This window comes from Anthonomus grandis, chromosome 4 (genome assembly GCF_022605725.1).
Source record: "Anthonomus grandis grandis chromosome 4, icAntGran1.3, whole genome shotgun sequence".
In the NCBI taxonomy this organism is placed as follows: domain Eukaryota; kingdom Metazoa; phylum Arthropoda; class Insecta; order Coleoptera; family Curculionidae; genus Anthonomus; species Anthonomus grandis.
Genome location: NC_065549.1, coordinates 3,170,211 through 3,177,275, shown reverse-complemented (window position 1 = coordinate 3,177,275; position 7,065 = coordinate 3,170,211). Strand labels below are relative to the sequence as shown.

The 7,065-nt window shown below is 22.1% G+C and overlaps 1 long non-coding RNA gene across 1 annotated transcript; it reads right to left on the bottom strand.

Moving 5' to 3' along the window:
- Positions 1-1,404: 1,404 nt before the first annotated feature.
- LOC126735296 (uncharacterized) lies at positions 1,405-6,283 on the bottom strand. Its single transcript, XR_007660365.1, has 2 exons — positions 5,002-6,283; positions 1,405-3,410 (listed from the first exon to the last, which is right to left on the bottom strand). It is a non-coding gene; the product is annotated as an uncharacterized LOC126735296 (long non-coding RNA).
- Positions 6,284-7,065: the final 782 nt, after the last annotated feature.

Below are 7,065 nucleotides of genomic sequence, written 5' to 3'. Positions count from 1 at the left end.
TAATAGTCGATTTAATTTTAAGATTTTTTTAGGTTAAATTTATTAATTAATTAATTAACCATTTGACCATAATAGCCTTCTAAGAAAAGTCTATTAAGAAAATCTTAAACGCTTTTTTTTAATTAATTAATATTTTATAAAATATAAATTTCACACGCCGTCTTCATATTTTATATGATGATCTCATTTAATTTTAATTTAATTAAAAAAATGTGAATAACTTAACTTTACGCTTTAATTGTACCTATAAGCCTTTAATTATAATGCTGAGACTCCATTCTTCAAATAATTATTTTCCACGGTTTTCTTTATTTAATTAATTAATTAATTAACTAATCATCTTTTACTACATTAATATTCCACCTGTTTTTTCTTAAATTTTAATTTAATTAAAAAGTATAAATTACAACCTCAAGTTTTAATTTTAGTTATAAAAACCTTTTATCGTAATGCTAGGACTCTTACTTTTTAATTAATCAATTCTTACAGTTTCCTGTTAAACATAAAGATTAATTTAATTATTTTAATAATAAATTGACTCTCTTGAACGCACGTTGAGAATTCCTCATAGTATGTTTATTTTCTAGGCTAAATTAATTAGTTTTAATGTCATGCATGGTTTAATCACTAATTAATTAACCAGCTAATTTTATTAACTTAACAATATATTTTAAAGATTAATTAATAAGTTGAATTTAATACTACCTTTGAGTCTCATTTTAATGTTAAGATCTTCCCTATTTTTTTCTATTTTAATTAAATACGCTTTAAGAGTTTAATTAATTAATCGATTATTTCTGAAATTAAACAACACCCTTTACGCTTATTTGTCATGATTTTAATGTTCACCGTAGCATCACATTAACCATTTTAATTATTAACGCATGAATTTATTGGGTTTTCAATCGTTTGATTAAATTTTAGTTTATTTTAACTTAACGCTTAAATTTCGACCATAAGTTTAACTAAATTTTTATAGTTTAACTTTTAATTAATTTAACCAACATTTTACCGTTAATTAATAATTAAATTCTATTTTTACTGGGTCCTCAAAAAGTTTAGTTTAACCTAATTCTCACGCGTCTTTTTAATTAGCTATTGCACTAATTAATTAATTAGTTAGTTAATGAAACAATATATTTTTCAAGGATTAATTAAGTTGAATTTAATACTACCTTTAAGTCCCATTTTAATGTTAAAATTCTCCCTATTTTTTTCTATTTTAATTACATACGCTTCAAAAGTTTAATTTCTAGCGTTTAATCTATTAACTGATTATTTCTAACATTAAACAACAAGTAACATTTTAATTATTTACTTTTTAACGTATAAAAGTTATTGGGTTTCCAATCGTTTAATTATCATTAAAGTTTTACATTATACCATTTTTAACATTAAATTAACTGAACGCTTAAATTTCGACCGTTAGTTTAATTTGCTTTCCGCCGTATACTTTTAAGTTAATGACCCTTTTTAATTGTAAAACTCTTTCCATAATTTAATTTTGCATTAATTTAACTAAGATTCTTCTATTAAATAATTATTAAATTTTATTTTTACTGTGTCAACAAACGAGCATTTTACTACCTTTTTAATACATTAATTAAAAGTTTTATTAGCCTTTTAATTTTATCCACTTTTCACGGTTTAATTCCCTTTCCACTGTTTTGCGATTTAATCAACCTAACTTCCAAAGACTTTAAAACCAGGTCAAAGGGTTAAATTTAATTTAATCTTAAGATTCAATATTAATTTCCTGGGTATGACGTTATTTTATTTTGTTTATGACGTAAATTTTAATTAACTTGTTTTAACCACAATTAACCTTAAATTACTTAAAACTGTTTTTCAATTTTAATTATTATTCGTTAAACAACTAGTCTCTAATTTTAGTATTTTAACGCTGAATGTAATCCACCTCATTTTAATTAATTAATCCATCGTAGTACATCGAAGACATAAACATTAATTTCAAAATTTGTAATATTTTCTCGAATTGAACTTTTTTTAAATAATTTCCATTAAATTTCGCCCTTACATCAACACACTAAACCAAATCGAGTTTCACTTTAGGCTTTTTAATTAATTAACTAGCCATTAATTTCGACTTTTAATTATAATAATAAAATTAATGATTTACGCCTCTTTTAATTAATTAATATTTTCTGAAATATAAATTTCAATCGCACCGTTTATATTTTTATGATTTCAAAAATTATAAATTATTTAACTTCAAGTTTTAATTATAAACCTGTTATTGTAATGTCAAGGCTCCACTCTTTAATTGTTATCCACGACTGATTTTTTATTTAATTAATCAAAGTTAAATCTTAATATTCCACCTAATTATTTAATTTTAAGAACGTACATTAAAGAAGATAAATTACAACTTCAAGTTTTAAATATAATGCTGCGACTTCACTCTTTAATTATTATCGATGGTTTATTTTTTGTTTAATTAATTAAATTATATCAACCTTATATGACGTAATCCACCTCATTTTAATTAATTTAATCGTCGCATATCGGAAACAAATTTAATTTAGATTTTTTTAATTGACCTTTTTAGTTTTAATTAAGATTGTCTAAAATAAATATTCATTAATTAATTAACGATTTTTTAATTTAATAGGTTTTAACTCATATGCGCCATAGCCGTTTAACGAAATACGCTTTTTTAATTAATTAATATTTCCGGGAAAATAAATTTCAATCGCATCCGTCATATTTTTATGGTCTTAATTAATTATTTCTCACGGTTTCTTACGTTAACAATATTTTAATGTACATGGATTATTTATTACAGTTTTAACGCATAATTTAATGTAATGTAATTAATGACACTTAATTTAATGGTTTCGACTATTTTAATTAATTTTTTATTCAGTTTAATAACCCTTTTAATCTTAAGAATATTAACGAGAATTTTTAATGAGTTAAGATCTTAATAATCGGGGCACCACATTAACCATTTTAATTTCCACCATAAACTTCTTAATTAATTAATTTTGTTTTAATTACAGATCAGTCTAAAGTTTTTTGAATATTAAATTAACCATTAACTTCCGTTAAGTTTATTTTTACCATTACCAAAAATAACCATTTCAACTTCCAAGGCTTACATCTTAATTAACCAGTTTACTTTTTTGAAAATATGACTTTAAAGTTCAACAAGAATAATTAATTAAAATTCTACTTTATTAATTAATTAATTAACCATAATAGCCTTCTAATTTAATCTAATTTTAATTTAATTTAAAATTTTATTACTCCACCTAATTATTTAATTTTAAGAACGTACATTAAAGAAGATAAATTACAACTTCAAGTTTCAATTCTAATTATAATGCTGGGACTTCACTCTTTAATTAATTATTATCCATTATCCAACCTTGTATGACGTAATCCACCTTATTTTAATTAATTAGATCGTCACATATTGGGGACATAATTTTAATTTAGTTTAGATTTTTTAATTAAGATTGTTTAATATTCATTAATTAATTAACCATTTTTTAATTTAATACGTTTTAACTCATATGCGCAATAGCCGTTTAAAGAAATACGCTTTTTTAATTAATTAATATTTCCGGGAAAATAAATTTTAATCGCATCCGTCATATTTTTATGGTCTTAATTAATTCTTTCTCACGGTTTCCTATAAGATAAGTTTCATCTTACGTTAACGATATTTTAATGTACATGGATTATTTAATACAGTTTTAATGCAAATTTAATGTAATGTAATTAATTAAATGGTTTTGACTATTTTCATTAATTTTTTATTCAGTGTTTTTAATAACCCTTTTAATCTAAAGAATATTAACGATAATTTTTAATCAGTTAGGATCTTAATTGTGACACCACATTAACCATTTTAATTTCCACCATAAACTTCTTAATTAAATAATTTTATAATAATACAGATCAGTCTTTTTAATATTAAATTAACCATTAACTTCCGTTAAGTTTCTCTTTACCATTACCAAAAGTAAGCATTCCAATTTCCAAGGCTTACATCTTAATTAACCAGTTTACTTTTTTGAAAATATGACTTTAAAGTTCAACAAGAATAATTAATTAAAATTCTACTTTATTAATTAATTAATTAACCATAATAGCCTTCTAATTTAATCTAATTTTAATTTAATTTAAAATTTTATTACTCCACCTAATTATTTAATTTTAAGAACGTACATTAAAGAAGTTAAATTACATCTTCAAGTTTCAATTCTAATTATAATGCTGGGACTAGATTTTTTAATGAAGTTTTAATTAAGATTGTTTAAAATAAATATTCATTAATTAATTAACCATTTTTTAATTTAATACGTTTTAACTCATATACGCCATAGCCGTTTAAAGAAATACGCTTTTTTAATTAATTAATATTTCCGGGAAAATAAATTTAAATCGCATCCGTCATATTTTTATGGTTTTAATTAATTCTTTCTCACGGTTTCCTATAAGATAAGTTTCATCTTACGTTAACGATATTTTAATACAGTTTTAACGCATAATTTAATGTAATGTAATTAATGACACTTAATTTAATGGTTTTGACTATTTTCATTAATTTTCTATCTAGTGTTTTAATCCTAAGAATAATAACAAGAAGTTTTAACGAGTTAAGATCTTAATTGTCACCATAAACTTCCGTTAAGTTTCTTTTTACCATTACCAAAAGTAACCATTTCAACTTCCAAGGCTTACATCTTAATTAACCAGTTTACTTTTTTGAAAATATGACTTTAAAGTTCAACAAGAATAATTAATTAAAATTCTACTTTATTAATTAATTAATTAACCATAATAGCCTTCTAATTTAATCTAATTTTAATTTAATTTAAAATTTTATTACTCCACCTAATTATTTAATTTTAAGAACGTACATTAAAGAAGTTAAATTACATCTTCAAGTTACAATTCTAATTATAATGCTGGGACTTCACTCTTTAATTAATTATTATCCATTATCCAACCTTGTATGACGTAATCCACCTCATTTTAATTAATTAGATCGTCACATATCGGGGACATAATTTTAATTTAGTTTAGATTTTTTAATTAAGATTGTTTAATATTCATTAATTAATTAACCATTTTTTAATTTAATACGTTTAAACTCATATGCGCCATAGCCGTTTAAAGAAATACGCTTTTTTAATTAATTAATATTTCCGGGAAAATAAATTTTAATCGCATCCGTCATATTTTTATGGTTTTAATTAATTATTTCTCACGGTTTCCTATAAGATAAGTTTCATCTTACGTTAACAATATTTTAATGTACATGGATTATTTAATACAGTTTTAACGCATAATTTAATGTAATGTAATTAATGACACTTAATTTAATGGTTTTAACTATTTTAATTAATTTTTTATTCAGTTTAATAACCCTTTTAATCTTAAGAATATTAACGAGAATTTTTAATGAGTTAAGATCTTAATTGGGGCACCACATTAACCATTTTAATTTCCACCATAAACTTCTTAATTAATTAATTTTGTTTTAATTACAGATCAGTCTAAAGTTTTTTGAATATTAAATTAACCATTAACTTCCGTAAGTTTCTTTTTACCATTACCAAAAGTAACCATTTCAAGTTCCAAGGCTTACGAAAATATGACTTTAATGTTCAACAAGAATAATTAATTAAAATTCTACTTTATTAATTAATTAATTAACCATAATAGCCTTCTAATTTAATCTAATTTTAATTTAATTTAAAATTTTATTACTCCACCTAATTATTTAATTTTAAGAACGTACATTAAAAAAGTTAAATTACAACTTCAAGTTTCAATTCTAATTATAATGCTGGGACTTCACTCTTTAATTAATTATTATCCATTATCCAACCTTGTATGACGTAATCCACCTCATTTTAATTAATTAGATCGTCGCATATCGGGGACAAATTTAGTTTAGATTTTTTTATTGACCTTTTTAGTTTTAATTAAGATTGTTTAAAATAAATAATAATTAATTAATAATTTTTTTTAATTTAATACGTTTTAACTCATATGCGTTATAGCCGTTTAACGAAATACGCCTTTTTAATTAATTAATATTTCCGGGAAAATAAATTTCAATCGCATCCGTCATATTTTTATGGTTTTAATTAATTAATTCTCACGGTTTCTTATAAGATAAGTTTCATCTTACGTTAACGATATTTTAATGTACATGGATTATTTATTACAGTTTTTAACGCATAATTTAATGTAATGTAATTAATGACACTTAATTTAGTGGTTTTGACTATTTTAATTAATTTTTTATTCAGTTTAATAACCCTTTTAATCTTAAGAATATTAACGAGAATTTTTAATTAGTTAAGATCTTAATCGTGGCACCACATTAACCATTTTAATTTCCACCATAAACTTCTTAATTAATTAATTTTGTTTTAATTACAGATCAGTCTAAAGTTTTTTGAATATTAAATTAACCATTAACTTCCGTTAAGTTTATTTTTACCATTACCAAAAGTAACCATTTCAACTTCCAAGGCTTACATCTTAATTAACCAGTTTACTTTTTTGAAAATATGACTTTAAAGTTCAACAAGAATAATTAATTAAAATTCTACTTTATTAATTAATTAACCATAATAGCCTTCTAATTATACTTTAATTTAACATAATTACCTTATTTGGGACATAACCAATAAAGAAAATCTTAAACGCTTTTTTTAATTAATTAATATTTTCTGACGTCTTCATAATATTTTATATGATGATCTCATTTAATTTTAATTTAATTAAAAAATATGAATAGCTTACTTCAAGCTTTAATTGTACCTTAATTATAATGCTGAGACTCCATTTTTCAATTAATTATTTTCCACGGTTTTTTTTATTAATTAATTAACTAATAGTTTTTTACTACATTGGATACATTTTAATATTCCACCCGATTTTTTTAAAAATTTGAAATTAATTAAAAAATAATTACAGCCTCAAGTTTTAATTTTAGTTATAATCCTTTTATTGTTATGCTAGTATTCTACTTTTTAATTAATTATTTCCCACGGTTTAGTTATAAGAGTAAATAAA